Consider the following 16,663-nt stretch of genomic DNA (forward strand, 5'->3'; position numbering starts at 1 on the left):
GTATAATTGTTTTTTCATGTGCGATTCAATGTATTTGAGCAGGTTGCTATTTCGTTTATTTTTAATGTACCTACCTACCTACCTACCTATTTCTCTAAATAAAATTTGCAATTACCTAGGTAATATCAAATGCACTAACTATACAATTCTTACTTAGTCAAAGAAGAAAAACTTGAAACCCAGTTCAGAAAATACCTAGGTAGGTACTTTGTAGGTAATTTATTTTCCTACGAGATCTATTTTTATGACATTTAAGTTATCTTTTTAAAACATGTTACACTTTCAAAACACATTACAACACTTAAAGTACATTATCTTCTTTCGACACATGATATTAAAAAGCGATAAATAACATATTTGTAATAGGTAATAGGTACATAGTCAATACACCCGCATTGCCCGTTTTGAAGGAAATATATTATGTGCATTTTACAGTTTTAGATTATAGGGCTGTCACAGTTTGGTTTATTAAAAATAAAATACATCTGGAAACGACAATTAAAAATATTGTTATATCGACAATTAAATATTAAACCTCGTCACGTTACTGAGTACCGTAATAATAATACAATTCAATTTTACAACAATACAGCGCAAATTTCAACGTACTAACGCCATCTAGTATCAAACGTAGGAAAACTGGACTTCGAAGATAGTGAAAGCTAGACTACCTATTAAACAGAAATTTAGATTACATTTACATAAATTATCAATAAGTATCTTATATACCAAATAAAAATAATCGCTAAAAGATTTGTTGATTATTAAATAAATCGTAATCGTAATCGTCTTTAAATCGGTTCATAAATCAATTAATATAAGTTGAAACTATTCGACTAGAAATCGAACCCATGACCTTTCCAATTTAAAACTCTCACGGAACGCAGGTTATGGAGTATGTTGTATTTATATATATTTTTTTATTTCACTGCACGGATGATGCGATTTCGAAAAATAGTACAATTATAAAAGTAACTGGTGGCAACCCTAACCATCTGTCAATTAACACATCGTGAAATGGTTAAAAGTTTTCAATTAGGTTGGTTTAAAAGGTTTATGATGGATTTAACGTAATCTTATAACGGGATATTTATCATCTTATTAAAATAACGGTTACTAATATATCAATGAAACTCATATTATGAACTAAATTGTGTAGGTATTGGATTTATCATTTACGAGTAGGTACTTATTACCTACGAAATATAAATAGTTTTGTCTACATGATCAAAAGTAGTAAAAAGATCCTTCTGAATTAACTATCTTCTCCATGAATAAAAAACGTAATTTATTTATTTTTGGTTCAAAATATCTGTTTGCTAAAGTTAATTGAAATCGTTCCATCCGTTCGACGTTCCTAAGAACAGAGTAAACACACTTATTATTTAAATATTAATACATGTCAAGTGCTTATTACAAAATTTCTACATAAATTGAACTTTATTGTGTGCCTCGTATTTTTAAGGGTACTTGACTTCAAGCGGATAAAAAACTAGTACAAAAAACCACATTATTATAAAGATGTGCAGTTTGTGGGAAGTTAATCGTTTGATTTTGAAAAGATTAACTATTTCTTGGAGTAATAGCTGAAAGAGGCATTTTCTTTAAAACGACTGATACAATTTTGAAAAGATCCTACTAATATTATAAATGCGAAAGTTTGTGAGGATGTGTGTGTGTATGTGTTTGCTACTCTTTCACGCAAATACTACTGAACCGATTACAATGAAATTTAGCACGCATATGTATAGAGGGTAGGTGGTAACTTGGTTTAACACATAAGATAAGTTTTATCCCGGAAATCCCACGGGAACGGGAACTAACTATGCGGTTTTTCTTTGAAAACGCGGGCGAAGCCGCGGGCGGAAAGCTAGTTTTATATAAATGTAAGTAGTATAGTAATCAAAATATATTTCGATTTCATATTTTTTTAATAAGTAAGGTTTTTAATAAAATGTAGGAAATGAAACTATTTTAAATAGCAGAGGATTTTGTACAAAAGTATTATTTTAAATTTATTGGGGCATGGGCCATTGTATCAATCAGGTCATTGAAAATAGGGTTAGTTCCTTGTAGTTTTAATGAGTTATTTATCAGAGCAGAGCTGATTGAACCCGGGACCTTTTGCACTGCATATCTGAGACAATTACAAATAACGAGATGTTATATTCAAATTAGTTTTTTAGCACAATTATTTTTATATTTCGTTAAATAATGTTATGAGTATGTATATAATATTATGTATACTATGTGAAACAAATTATTTTAATTTTCAACTTTATATTATAAAAAACTAATTTTAATATTTTACAGTAGGTACATCTCTTTTAATCACCGTGACGTGAATGTACGGACTGCAGAAAAAAAAATTATGTCAATTTTATTTTCCATTTTAATTTCTAAAAAGTACAATATATATAGGTATATATATTACACAATACATCTATACATATAATAAATCTGTAGAAGGGTCAATTCTGTACATTGAAAATATTGAAAAAATAAATACCAGGGGGTGTTACTGGATCGATACCAAACCCAAATATGTGATTAAAAAAAATTTTGTCTGTCTGTCTGTCTGTCTGTCTGTCTGTCTGTCTGTCTGTCTGTCTGTCTGTCTGTATGTGAAGGCATCACGTGAAAACTAGCGGTTCGATTTCGATGAAACTTGGTATAATTATACCTTATTATCCTGGGCGTAAAATAGGATACTTTTTATCCTGGAAAAATACGTAGAAAAAAATTAATCTTAATTTTTCAGTTTTATCCATAGACGTTGTTCCGTAGAACCGCGAACACACGTTGCGTATTATTATAGGCCAAACCGTATTTGGGAATTGGGTCCAATAGATATTTATAAGATGTTATTGTCAGAGGTCTCAAAATGGAGAAATAAACCATCCACGCGAAGACCGACATCCGCGCGGACGGAGTCGCGGGCGGAAGCTAGTAATATAATATATGAAGTGTTCTTCATAATACAATATGTACTGTACCTATATTGTATGCAACGGAAGTGGAAAAATTTTACATTTAAATGTTACTTTTTCATATTTTAATGTTTGACACGAATAGAACTGAAATTGATGAAAAGCTCAATGAAAACCAGTAAATTTTGTATACCTTTGTATATTTCATACGAAAGAGATTATATTTTAAAATTAAGTATCAAAAAGGATCAAGGCTCTACTTAATTTTCACAGAATATGATGGAATATTCAAAGATATTTCGTCGTAATTTTAATGAATTATTTAATAATGCTTTATTCATAATAACTGTAAATTTGTGTTACGTTTCTTGTTTTAAATTTAAAGTAAAATTCTTAAAATTACCATTAACTAATGGGAGAATTCAGTGAACAACCTAGATAAAAAATATCTTCCTCGTTCTAAACATGACTTAGATTTTAATTTCTATTTATTTTAATACCCAAACAAATCTCATTCAATGTTATGTTATAATAATTTAAGTTTAAAATATAAATAATCAACGAGTACCCTTTCATATTTAACTGAATATCACCTAAATGAGTTCACTAGTTTCACTCCAACAAACTTACAATGAACATTATAATATATTTTTAAAACACTTGACGTTATTTAAAAAACTAATTACGCTGCGGTCGTCTCTTATTACATAGTTTTTGTACTACGCCAAATTGTTCAATTATTTTAATAATTGCATTTAAACCGCTTTTATTTTCCAGGTTAATTATGAAGACATGTTGTAACGTTTAAATCATGAAAGAAAGAGTATTTTGTTTTTATTAAAACACTAGCTGTGCTCTGCGGTTTTACCCGCAGTGCTCCGCTCCTGTTGGTCTAAGTGATATAATATAGCATCCTTCCTCGATAAATGGGCTATCTAACAGCGAAAGAATTTTTCAAATCAGACCAGTAGTTCCCGAGATTAGCACGTTCAAACAATCAAACTCTTCAGATTTATAATATTAGTATAGATTTGTAAGGATTCTTAAGCAAGTACATTACGAATTTAATAGCGAATTTATTTAGATTAGATCTTATTAGGATTAGGTACGTTACGTTTATTAAGCACTAAAATTACTTAATAAAAATACTCTCAGTTTTCGATACATATAAATAAAACGAATTTAGCGTTTGTTTTGTAAAATGTTTCAATTATAAAATAACGCTGAAATGGCTAATGTTTTTGAAGATATTTTAAATATTTCACATTTTTAATGAATTGTTATTTAAACTATTTCAGTTTATCCGTGTATGTTTTTTATGTTTAGATATTTGTAACTCTATCACACAAAAACGGATGATTGGATTTAGATGCGATTTGTTACATAGGTATAGAACCCATCTGATACTTATTATCCCGGATCAACCCGGACGTAACCGGGATGATTGGCTAGTTATATACCTACATTATATAAACCTATGTTTTAGATAAACTAATACATAATATGATATTCTACTAACCGATGTCAAGTTTTTCAGATGAAATCTTTTGTGTGAATATCCTGTTATCTTTATTTTGATAAAAACATCATAAGAAGATCTATTGTGTATGTTAAGATTGGAGAATTATTTTTATCTCAATACCTAATCCTATTTTAGTTTGTTAAAACTACTTACTACAATAATCTTTTAAAAATTATACCTACCTACTTTAGCTCGCAAGATCATATTAAAAAATTCTAGTGAGCGTCGCATATTAATAGGTATTACCTACCTTGATAAATGGACTATATACATGGCACAAAAATATTTTTTGCAATTCGAACACGCAGTTTCTGAGATAAGCGTCAACCAAACAAACTCCTCAGCTTTATAATATTAGAACATTTTTACGAACCAACACTTTTTGATTGAAGCGTAAAAACACGCTTTATTATAATTCATACATTACTTTTTATACCATCGTATAAAAGCAATTAACGTAATGGCACCGAATACCGACCACTGATTGATACGGCTAAATGAATCCTTTAAAAGATAAATTAAATACTCTAGAGGTCATAAGAAAAAATGATATTATGAAAGATTACGAACTTATATTTTAAAATATGCACATAATTGTATTTCATAATGGCTTTTTATTACCTAAATTTGGATTTTAACTGTCACGACTGGAAATTAACTGAAAGCACCATTTTCCGACCGACTGAGTACAAATACACGTGTTTCCGACCACTGAGTAGCTAGATTCCGACCAGTCAAATATTTTCTACTAAAATCAACTTTATGATAATAGAAATACAATGGAAATTCGTAAAAACCCGTTTCGTCTTTTCACTGCATAACGCGTGGACCGATTTCGATAATTATTCTTTTTTATTATATTACTTGAAGTACGAAGATGGTTCTTATGGAGAGATATTTTAAATATGTATTATGTACCACGGGCGAAGCCGGGGCGGACCGCTAGTTTTAAATAATATTTGAGCATTTATTATAATAACAAAAACTAACTCTATGTTAGACTGTAGTAGTTTAAAATTACATTTACTCAAACTCAAACTCATAAAATGCCTCACTGGTCATCCACACTAAATTAGAATGTCCCATTGACTACTTTGCCCAATTCTAAAATCCATTTCACCAAAAGTATTATTTCAGATAATGAGAATACTTCAGCCTCTTTTTTATCACTCATGACGGTCACCTGAAATAAACGCATGCAATTTCACTCAAGCACAGCGCAAGCAAAAGCAACCCAGTTGGACGGAAACAGGGAAATATATCGCACCTAGATTCCGACCAAACCTAAATTTGCGTAATAAAGCCTCTAAACCGAAATTAATATTCATTTTTAGTTCATTTCTATTTTATATGTACACTTATAAAGATCTCACAATTTCGTAGTTATGCAATTATGTGTCATAAACGTAAAATATAGGGTTTTTAAACCAGACCGGTCTTTGTAAATGAATAACAAAAAAATCAAAAAAGAGTGTCAGTTAAAACGTATATTACAAATAATCCATTAAAGTTAGCATTGGTCGCATACAGGTGTAGTATGTAAGCATAGCGTTTAGAATAAATAACTTAATACGAAACCTCCACAAAACAACATGCATAATAGATAATTACCTTCTTTTACAAAGTGCGAAATTCCGTTTACCGACCGATTCGGTCGGATTTCGGAATGTTGTTATTTTGAAAAGCTCCTCATTCCGTCCATAATTATTTGTCCAAAAAAACCTATAAAAACACGCTATCTTTGCATGTATATTTTAAAATTAATAATTTAAAACACCAATAAAACGTTCAAAGTAAATTAACCACAAACTTACCAGAGTATTTAGCGTAAAAATCCAAATGTTTATTTTCACCGTTTTATGTTTTTTTCGCATTCAATTCAATACAAACTACACCCTCGCCTAGCTTTTCTTGGATTGACGAAATGTCGGTTTAAATTTGAAACCCAATTTTGGACAGATGACGTACGATAAGTGATTGGATCGAAAGCCTTCAGTTTCACGAGTGTCGCGCGTATTTTAAACGTTTTATCAAATAAAAATCAAAATGGTCGGATAGAGGAGGCTAGTCGGAAACCGGTGCCGTTACGTTATAGTTGCGATGAATAGACGAACATTGGAGAGCGTTCAAAATAGTTTTTCCTTAGAAAAGTCGACATTTTTAAGGGCGATATTTTCAATCGCGTTTTAGAAAGTGGGCCGGCAAACCGTGGCAAATGAAATTACCCGATCGTGACTAAGGACACGAATTCAATTCCGTTTTGAGACGCTTTTTATTTTGTAAATACGTTTTTTTTCTGTCTGTTAATTTATGGGGATTGTAGACGATTTCAGTTGCGATTTCTGTGAATATAAACTAACTAGTTGTTTATAGTAACACTCAATAGTCGATACAATAGTGAGTATCGAATCATAGGATTTATATTTGATAGTCAAGTTTTAACAACACATGAACGTTTATACAAACACATAACAAAGAGGATTAGATATTAAAATATTAATATTAAATCCCATAAAGTAGAAAATTGTACGTTATTACTGTATCGTAAAAGTGAATAAGTATCTTCTATAAGAAACTTTAAAACTGATACCTTCATAAAATGTATTTCGTATCTCAATACTTCAATAGGTATCCTTTGCAATAGATTACCTAGTTTTGCTGAAGGACCTCACACAGCCTGCCAGCGCCATCTTTTGTGCGTTGTGAGATTTAAAAACTCTGTTTCTATTTAGGAGAAAAACTAAGCAGGCTATCTACACTAATATTATAAAGAGGAAAACTTTGTTTGTTTCATTGTGAATAGGCTCATAAACTACTGGACCGATTTTAAAAATTCTTTCACCATTCGAAAGCTATATTATATTATCACGCTAAGACCAACAGGAGCGGAGCCACGCGGGTGAAACCGTGCGGCACAGCTAGTCTTGGTATAAAATTAATAAATTATTTCTTTACCATGCCACAAAATTATTTATGTGGGTAATAAGTATCATTAAATAATGACGTCCGTTAAATTAGTCAATTAAGTACTTATTATTACCTAAGTACCTAATTAGGTTCTATGATTCATGCCGCTTTTTATGTAAAAAAGATACTAAATCCACTGGTTACAGACTTCATTTTACAAACAATCTCAAAAATTACGCGAACTAATAAATAATTAACTAAATAAAATTTAAGGTACATTTGAAAATTTCATTACGAGTAAAATTAGATAAATTTTCGCTAAGGTAGGTATTCCGTTATTAACTTTTGAGTGAAAGCCTCGGTCATGAGATATTAATATTTCGACTAACAAATTTATTCTCTTTAATCTATGTCTTGAATTCAATTATTTTCCCGGTGTTTTAGGTTTCTCGAGAAATCTGTATTTATCTTTATTTTTTCTGATAATTGTTATATGAGATAGGCGAAGCCGTAAGTTATTATAAAAACAACTACCTAATTTGATGAAGTTTTTGGCGTTGGTAATGGATTGTTAGACATTCAGTTTATTTAATTCATCATTTGTATTTTGTGCTTAATTGTATTGATAAAAATAACATATAAACTGTGTAGGAAGAGAAATGTATTCTTTGTAATTTAGCATTTTACATAATCTATACATATAATAAATCTGTAGAAGGGTCAATTCTGTACATTGAAGATATTGAAAAAATAAATAGCAGGGGGTGTTACTGGATCGATACCAAACTCAAATATGTGATTAAAAAAAATTTTGTCTGTCTGTCTGTCTGTATGTTCAGGCATCACGTGAAAAGTAACGGTTCGATTTCGATGAAACTTGGTATAATTATACCTTATTATCCTGGGCATAAAATAGGATACTTTTTATCCCGGAAAAATACGTAGAAAAAAATAAATCTTAATTTTTCCGCGCGGACGGAGTCGCGGGCGGAAGCTAGTAATTAATAAATACATTGACATCCTTATAATAACAGTATCAATTCAAATACCTTTACCCGGAAAAAGCGGGGTGCTTTCATAACCCACATTCACGTTTCGTAATTAAAAATTTCACACAAATTTGGGTCAAATTTAAATTCCCCGGATAACAAGTGAATATTAGCCGATAGGTATTTGTTAATATCACCAGCGAATACCTATCCGGGCTAGATTGGATTTTAATGCCTGTCGAGAGGTAGATTAAATTTTATTACTAGGTATCCTAGGTTAAAGGTGTGTATGATGGTTACTGTTTTACTATAGTTTTCCGCACGTGACTTTGTTCGCTTAATAAATTAATTTTTGGATTAAAACCTATCGTATGTCGTTCATCAGGTGACAATCTGTGTACCAAATTTTGTGCAAATATGTTAAGTGGTTAAGTGAAGAAGAAACAGACAGATAGACGGACAAACAGCCTTCCTTTTGCACATATTTTTGTTTTATTGTAGACGGATAATAATAGCTGTTTCTGATAATTGCTTAAATTCATAAGAATTTTATAATTTCGCTTCACATTGGAGATCAGATGATTCATAAAACCAGTTTTTATTAAATCCTTACAGAAGTTATTAATTATTTTAATAGCTTATAACTTGTTCTTGGAAGTAGCGATATTATAGCATTTTAATGGTATTACAATCCTTATCTTAGACGCAGGTAATTATTCCTGAGATGGGGGCGTAGGTACATACAAAAAATAATGTCACTGGAAGGTTAAATCATGTTTTAGATTATACCTAGTAATTACTTAGTTTGGGTTATTTATTATTATTGATTAAGTAGGTGATTATGATATTATCCATTCTAATATTATAAATGCGTAAGTAACTCTGTCTGTCTGTCTGTTACTCAATCCCGCCTTAACTACAGAACCAATTTGAGAGAGAAAGGACATAGGATAGGTTTTATCCCGGAAATCCTACCGGAACGGGTTTTTCTTCGAAAACGCGGGCGAAGCCGCGGGCGGAAAGCTAGTTATAAATAAGGGAATGGGTTGAAACAAGTCGGTTGAGTAATTTTTAAATTCATCTATGTTTATGTACATAAATCAAATCTTTTCTCTTTCTGATATTAAATTAAACCATAAAACTTTTTCAATTAATTAATTATACAATTAAAGGATAAATTAATGTTTCGTAAACTTTCCCATGCGGAAGTGGCAGCCCATAAAAACTTTTGACGCGTTTCATTAAAATTTCACTCTTAACTTTTTGTACTGTAGCGACATCTTTATTTAACAGTATTCATTATAAATAAATGTTCTGTTACCATGGCAACTTATGTAAGGTTCGATTGTTAATGATTTAAAAAATCTCATCAATATCGGCACAGCCATTCTTGTGTTATAATTGCATGGTGTTAAATTTGCAACTATTTTTTTCATGTTTCTGCGTTTGCTTGTAGTAATATCTGGAACATCTAATCCTATTATAAATTATAATAATTAGTTAGTCCAGTTACCTTTCCTAAGTTACCAAGGTTTTAAATAGTTATTTATAAACAAACTAACAAACATATGGTATACAATCCCATTGTGGGATAAAAGTGTCAAAACATTTACACCATTACAAGAGTTATATGGAAGTGGACGGAAAAAGGTGTGTGTTTGTTTGTTCAACCTCTGCAACTGCCGAACGCTTTTAAGTTGTTTTACTGTTCTTGGTGTACTTAGGTTAATATTATTAAATAATTGTTGTATTGTTGTATTCAGTTGTTTAGATTCAATAGAGTATTTATTATATTAATATGTACTGTATAGTGTTTTAATAAACGTATTTCCTACATGGTGTAGAAACCGAAATATATGTGATTGTATATTTATATTTATACTTTTTATTTTATATACCTAGGTAATTTATTTACATAGGTACCTACATATCTACCTTTTTCATAAGAACCCTGAACAAATAAATTATACAACTATATAATTACAAATTGTCTGTCCATACATCGCATAGGAACCTAGTATAATTTGGCCCGATTTCACCTGCTACGTTACCGCCCAAACAAATGATTTTATCTTCCCGTGAAGCCTACACACGCTCGTATTTCATCGATAATTACAGTATCTATATTGAATAACATTAAATATCCGTGGTATGCACAATTTTCTTAGAAACCCGATGCAACCGACAATTTATACGAGAATCGGTAGGGCTGCCACTGCTGTCGTAATTAGAATATTTTTAGGATTAGTTTAGTATTGTGAATGTTTGGCTATTGTAAAATAATTTAATTAAATTTATATCATGTACGTATATATTCACGTACCTACGCAATTGTGCTTATTATCTAGTAACAATTGCTTTTGTCTAAACAACTTGAACAGATCTGTCTGTAGATACATATAAGTATTTGGCATGAACAAACATAATGAATAGTAAAATGTTTATTTCACACAATAATTATTAAACATGCATAACTTACTTATTATATTTTTAGAAACTCCTTGTTGGCAGCCCTACCCATAGTAATAAATATCACGCCGTAATGGCGTAGGGCAATCAATTTTTAATACGAATCTAAACAATACGTTATGGCCGTTTAAAGTAACCAACACATGTTAACCGGCAGTTTATCTTGGTGGTTAAATTTAACCGTGCTTCTAACTCTTTACGGGGTGTGAACAGAATTGTGTTGTTTTAAGGTGCGGCGTGTGTTGGAGTGGCTTGATAATGGATGGGTGGCCAAATTAATTGTATATATCTACTTATAAATCAAGGGTATATATATATTTTGTAGGTAGTTGTTTTATAATTATTTTTAATAGCATGGTTGTTCGAAACACGGAAGTTTGAGTAAGTTCTAGATGAAAAGAGAGGATGAAAATATGTAACTAGTATAAAAATACAAACATACAGACGACATCCGAATCATATATTACATATATTTTATAACGAGATAATCTCATAAAATAAAGAAATTAAGCTCGCTCGGTCGTTTCTGTTTCCGTTGCTTTTAACTGTTTTATGACTTTGCTCTTTTAATCTTTATTTATTTAACAGTTTTTCGGTTTGATAAGTTCTTATATGTCCGGGTATAGTGTAGTTCAGAATAACATAAGATTCCATTAAACCTATAAGGAATAATTATGTACTACAATATCTATAGGTACTATAATATTATAAAGCTTATTTTATTTGTTTGAATGCGCTTATAACAGGAACAAATGGTCCGATTTGAAAAAAAATATTTCGGTGTTAGATAGCCCATTTACCGAGGAAGGCTTATAGGCTATGTCATCACGCTAAGACCAACAGGAGCGAAGCAAAGCAGGTAAAACTGCGGGGCATAGCTAGTCGTTGATAATTTTATCGATTATGATATGAAAATGAATTGAAGTAACTTAAACAAATTGACTTGTGTGTATCTCTGATTAACGTGATGCTGATAGTCTCATAATATCTAGTAGGTATCTAATCCACAACCCATAGTGAACAGAGGCGGCTCGCCCTAAGGAGCGCTGGTGCAGTGAACTCCCATAAATAATTATAATAAAATCATACTCCTTAATTTCATTATTTATATTAATTATTACTATTTAAAATCAATCGTAATCGTAAAAAACTACTGGCAATACCAATGAATATATCCATCATTCCATCATTCCATACACCTGTAGGTATAATACTGTATTATAAAACGCGCGTAGCGGAGCGCTCACGATTGCGCTCCAATGAAAAAATATTTAGTACATTTTCTAATACGAAATCCAATAGGAGTGAAAGAGATAGTTTTGTCAGAGTCCTGCGCGTGAAACAGAAGATTTTCTATGAAAATATAGCAAAATTCGGAGCGCCGCTCCCGCAAACGTTGCCGGTTCGTTTTTACCGCGTGCCCGGGCGCCCGTAAACAAGACAGCGATTGCGGCTTGCGCGCGACGTTGCCACTCATACATAAACAAACACTCTAGTCAACTTGCACGCGCGCGAATGTATATTCGGGAATTTTCTAATTTAAATCATAAGATACGTGTTGACTGTTGAAATAGCCTGTAGTTATCAGTATTACTTGTGAGTGTTAAAATGGACAATTATAATGTGGGGTTCATTAAAAAGTGTGTTAAAACGTTACAAATTCGGCTTGAATTGAAAGCTAAGGGGCCGCCACGGCCTGAACTTGATTTACGCAAAAATGTACGACAGAAACGAAAACATATACGCGTGTGTTTAAATCCGAACAATATGTGAAAACACCGTGGTTGTGTGATTGTGATGAACATGAAAGCAACAAAATATTTTGTTTTCCGTGTCTTTTATTTGAAGCGGGCGCGGCCGGCGGAGGTGAGAGTGCTGGGACTGAAACGGGCGTTGACGACTTAGCTCATCTTTCAATCAAGATGAAAAAACATTCACAATCTCGGTAGGTACCATTTGTTGAATGAACTGCAATTGGCGTCTATCGAACGACAAGACATTCGTAAAGCATTAGATTCCGCGTACCGAAAGTCAATACGCGAGTTCAATGACCGTGTCGATGAAAACAGACATATTTTACGAAGGTTAGTAGATTTTCCTTTATAAGTAATTTTTTAATTAAATTGTACTGCTTTACACCATGTAGGTATTTTCAGTGTTTTATTTCAAGTGAACACCCATAAAATTTTGTCACGAGCCGCCTCTGATAGTGAATATAAAAATTGAACCTTTGAATCAAGTAGAACTTGAAGCAAATAAAGGTACTCTTTACAACTGCAAATAGATTTTATGATTAAAAGTAATTTTGTTAAACATTTATTTCAACTAATACGACATATCTCCATTATATTATGTTTAAAATATCCCACCCTAGCACTTAGAGTAAGTTATGAGGTGTCAACTATTTATAGTAGCGGATGTGCAAGCGACTTTATCGATATATTTATATTAATATAGTTATACAATTGGGAACAATTTTCTTTGATAAATCTTGTTTTCATAATAGCTAATGTATGAGAAATGGCTGTAAAGAAAAAGGCTTCATTTCTTCATTTCCGTAATAATTTTTCTTATATATTTATACTCACTGCCTAATCTTGAAATCTCGAAAAATAGTACCTAGATCAATCAAGATGCGATGTATCGTGGGAGTAGATATGTATAGTTGATAACAAAACAAGTCAGATCAAATTATGCATATATCAGTTATCAATATAAAAAATGATTACGAATACAACAATAAATGATTCCGTTTTTAAGAGTTTCATAAGTTGTTTGTTACAATGTTGTTTACATAAGACACCTGATTCGATCTCGATGAAGTTTTGCTTAGATATACCTTCAATTAAAGTCTGGATTAGTTCAAAGGTTAATTGTTAAGCGGATACAACGTCTAAAAGCGCTAACCAAATAGTAAAACTAAATCTCCAATTATATCTCTCAGATATAAGGAAATGAGGGTATTTAAAAACACAATCTCGAAAGTTTCGAACTTGGCCATTCGCGAAGTTTTAATAAATGGATCTGAATATCCTTAGATACTTGGAATAATGTTTGGGATCTCGTTTGATTAAGGGGAAAGGGGGAAAGAGGAGGGGTGGGGGGTTGATAGTGAAAGGGGAGGGCTTTAGTTTTTGCGTCTGTTGATTAAATACAGAAGGTATTGTTTCGACGGATTTTCGGTTAATGTCGTGACGTTTAGAGAAAAGTTTTGGATTAAATGCCGTTTGGGTTGCGTTGTGTAGGATTGGTGTAGTTTTAAGAGAATTCTAACATTAAGGTTAAACTGTAACTTGATTTTATACGTTACCAAAAAACTAAACATGGGCTTATATTTTATTGTTGTAAGAAGTGAAAATCGATGCATGTCAATGGAATAATATCTACTTATTTTATATAGTACATATTTATATATGATAGTACATATTTAAAACGCATTGAAGTTAAACAACAATATAATTTATAAAGAACACTATCTTACCGCCCGCGGCTTCGCCCGCTTTCTCTAAAACGATTTGATATTTAAACTATCCTATCTCTCAAGTTGGATCGAACTGCACATAGTGTGCGAATTTTATTATAATCGGGGTTACGTGGTTTAGGAGTCCATTGCAGCATTGAGGACAAACATTGTGACACGAGATTTTATCGTTATTAAGATAGAAAATTATGTATAAGAAAAATATCAATAACATACGGGAATCACGATATATGTAAATACAAATGAAATAAATAACATTCCACACAGAATTTGCTCACAAAGCTCTGTCCACCATAAATACATCATACTCGCTTCCGCATCGTCAGAGAAAACAAAAGAATTATAAAATAAAAAGGAATTGTATCAGAGAATACGGCACGAATCCACAAGGAAAATGTAGCCACGATAAGAAAAAACATTATTTAATACGAAGCGAATCAACGCGGAATCGCACAGTATAAATAAAGGATAAAATATAAGAGATGAAGGGGACATTCTTAATAGCGAAATCTTGTTAAGTGGGATAGAAAGATAAGGAGTGGGGTTAGTTCTTACTGGATGTAACGTGCCTGGAGCTGGTGCTTTGCGCTTACTTAATAAATAGATTGTTAACAGTTACCACGTGTTATTTATTAAAAGTGATGTCAAATTTATTTATTTTTTTTAATTCAACGTAGTTACATCTAAATGATATTTTGATACGCAATAAATACAATTATAAAATAACTATTTTATTTTAAACTATGCGTTATTACAGATTTTTTTATCTTAGCTTAATTTTTAAAGTTGTTCTATTTTCATAGAAAATAAATATTATCTGCTTCTTCGATGAACATTCTTGATTAAATTAAAAATAACACCTTGGCATAATTAATAGCTCAATATGTAATTTAATATAATGAGTATAATATTATGTTATTTTATAATAGATATTTATTAGTATTCAAGGACGTTCATGTTCAATGTCGTATCCATACTCCATAGATCTTCGATCAGCTAACGAAATGAGAGATCGAAACGCGTGTTTACCAAAAGGGCAGATTTAATAAAATCGAAGAAATACAATAAGCCGACTGTCGAATCGTGAGCAAAATTAATGTTAGAATTTTTTCGAAGGAAAAAAAAGATCGCTTTTTGTTAAGGCTCTCTTTAGATTGCGTGTGAAACGCGAATATTTTTGTTCAGTCGATTGTTTTATTAATTTGCCCTTTTACTGTTAATTACAGGTTGTATTTTTATCTGGATTTTCGGGTATTTTTATGGAATGTTTATCGTGGTAAATTGGTAGAGCTAGGAATTAAGATTTTGTGCGATTGTTTCTATAGAAAAGGTTGTTTAATTTTGCATTTGTTTTGAACTCCAGTTTGTTTTTAAAAGTTTAGGTGTCGTCATTAATTATAATTAATAAAGTTTAACCTATAAATCTATGCAAATAAGTATTATACTTACACAAAACAGACTATCTAATACTAGGCACTAAAAATGTTCCACTTTAAATAAAGTAAACTTCAAGTATGCAAAATCGCGGGTACCTACTATAGTTAATTATTAGTATACAATTTCGACTGGCGTGTTATACGTTCATGCATAAGATGCCTAAATGTTAACTCAAGGAAACAATAAATCGAAAATAATTTAGAATTTCTGCTCTTTTGAATAAGGGTCAAGTTTCTATTGTGTTTTGTTTGTCTGTGTGTTCGTGTATAAGTCGGGGCAATTGTGACATTGCTTATTGACTTAAATTCCCTAAGGAAGCAATTAAGAAATATATATAAATAAAGTCCTATCCTATTTAATATTATAAATGCGAAAGTTTGTGAGGATGGATTACACATGTCTACATCCATCCTCACTGTAACATATACATATATGTTTTTCTTTGAAAACGCAGGCGAAGCCGCGGGCGGGAAGCTAGTCTTATATTAAATATTAAAATAGTCGTCCGTCTTGTCACGTTAGAAAAGTTAATAGAATTTTCTTAAATTGTCCGTTTTCGGCGCTTATTTTTCCTTTCAGAGCCTTCTCCTGACAATTACAATGACAGCAAACAAAAATAGCATTAATGAAAAATATTCCCAGACGTTCACGAATTTGTTAGAAAATAATTTGTATCTATTTCATGACTTCTACTTTAGCTACAACAAGCCGTTTGCCCGGGTTGACTTGGAATAAAATAATCGCATACCTATATTAGGTATCAGTTACTCCTTATAGGAGTCCTTATTATATAATAAATAGAGAAACTATCTTTTAGTAAAATATTGTTAATGATCGGATCAGTACTTCCGAAGATTACCACTTACAAACATACAACATACAAAGCTAAAAACATTATCTCTTTATAATATTAAATATAGATGAATTG

The 16,663-nt window shown here is 31.4% G+C and overlaps 1 protein-coding gene across 2 annotated transcripts in view; it reads left to right on the forward strand.

Moving 5' to 3' along the window:
• The window catches only part of LOC123703478, a 339,926-nt gene that overhangs the window by 296,852 nt on the left and 26,411 nt on the right, over nt 1–16,663 (forward strand). The window lies entirely within an intron of this gene.

The sequence above is a fragment of the Colias croceus genome, chromosome 26 (assembly GCF_905220415.1).
Source record: "Colias croceus chromosome 26, ilColCroc2.1".
In the NCBI taxonomy this organism is placed as follows: Eukaryota; Metazoa; Arthropoda; class Insecta; order Lepidoptera; family Pieridae; genus Colias; species Colias croceus.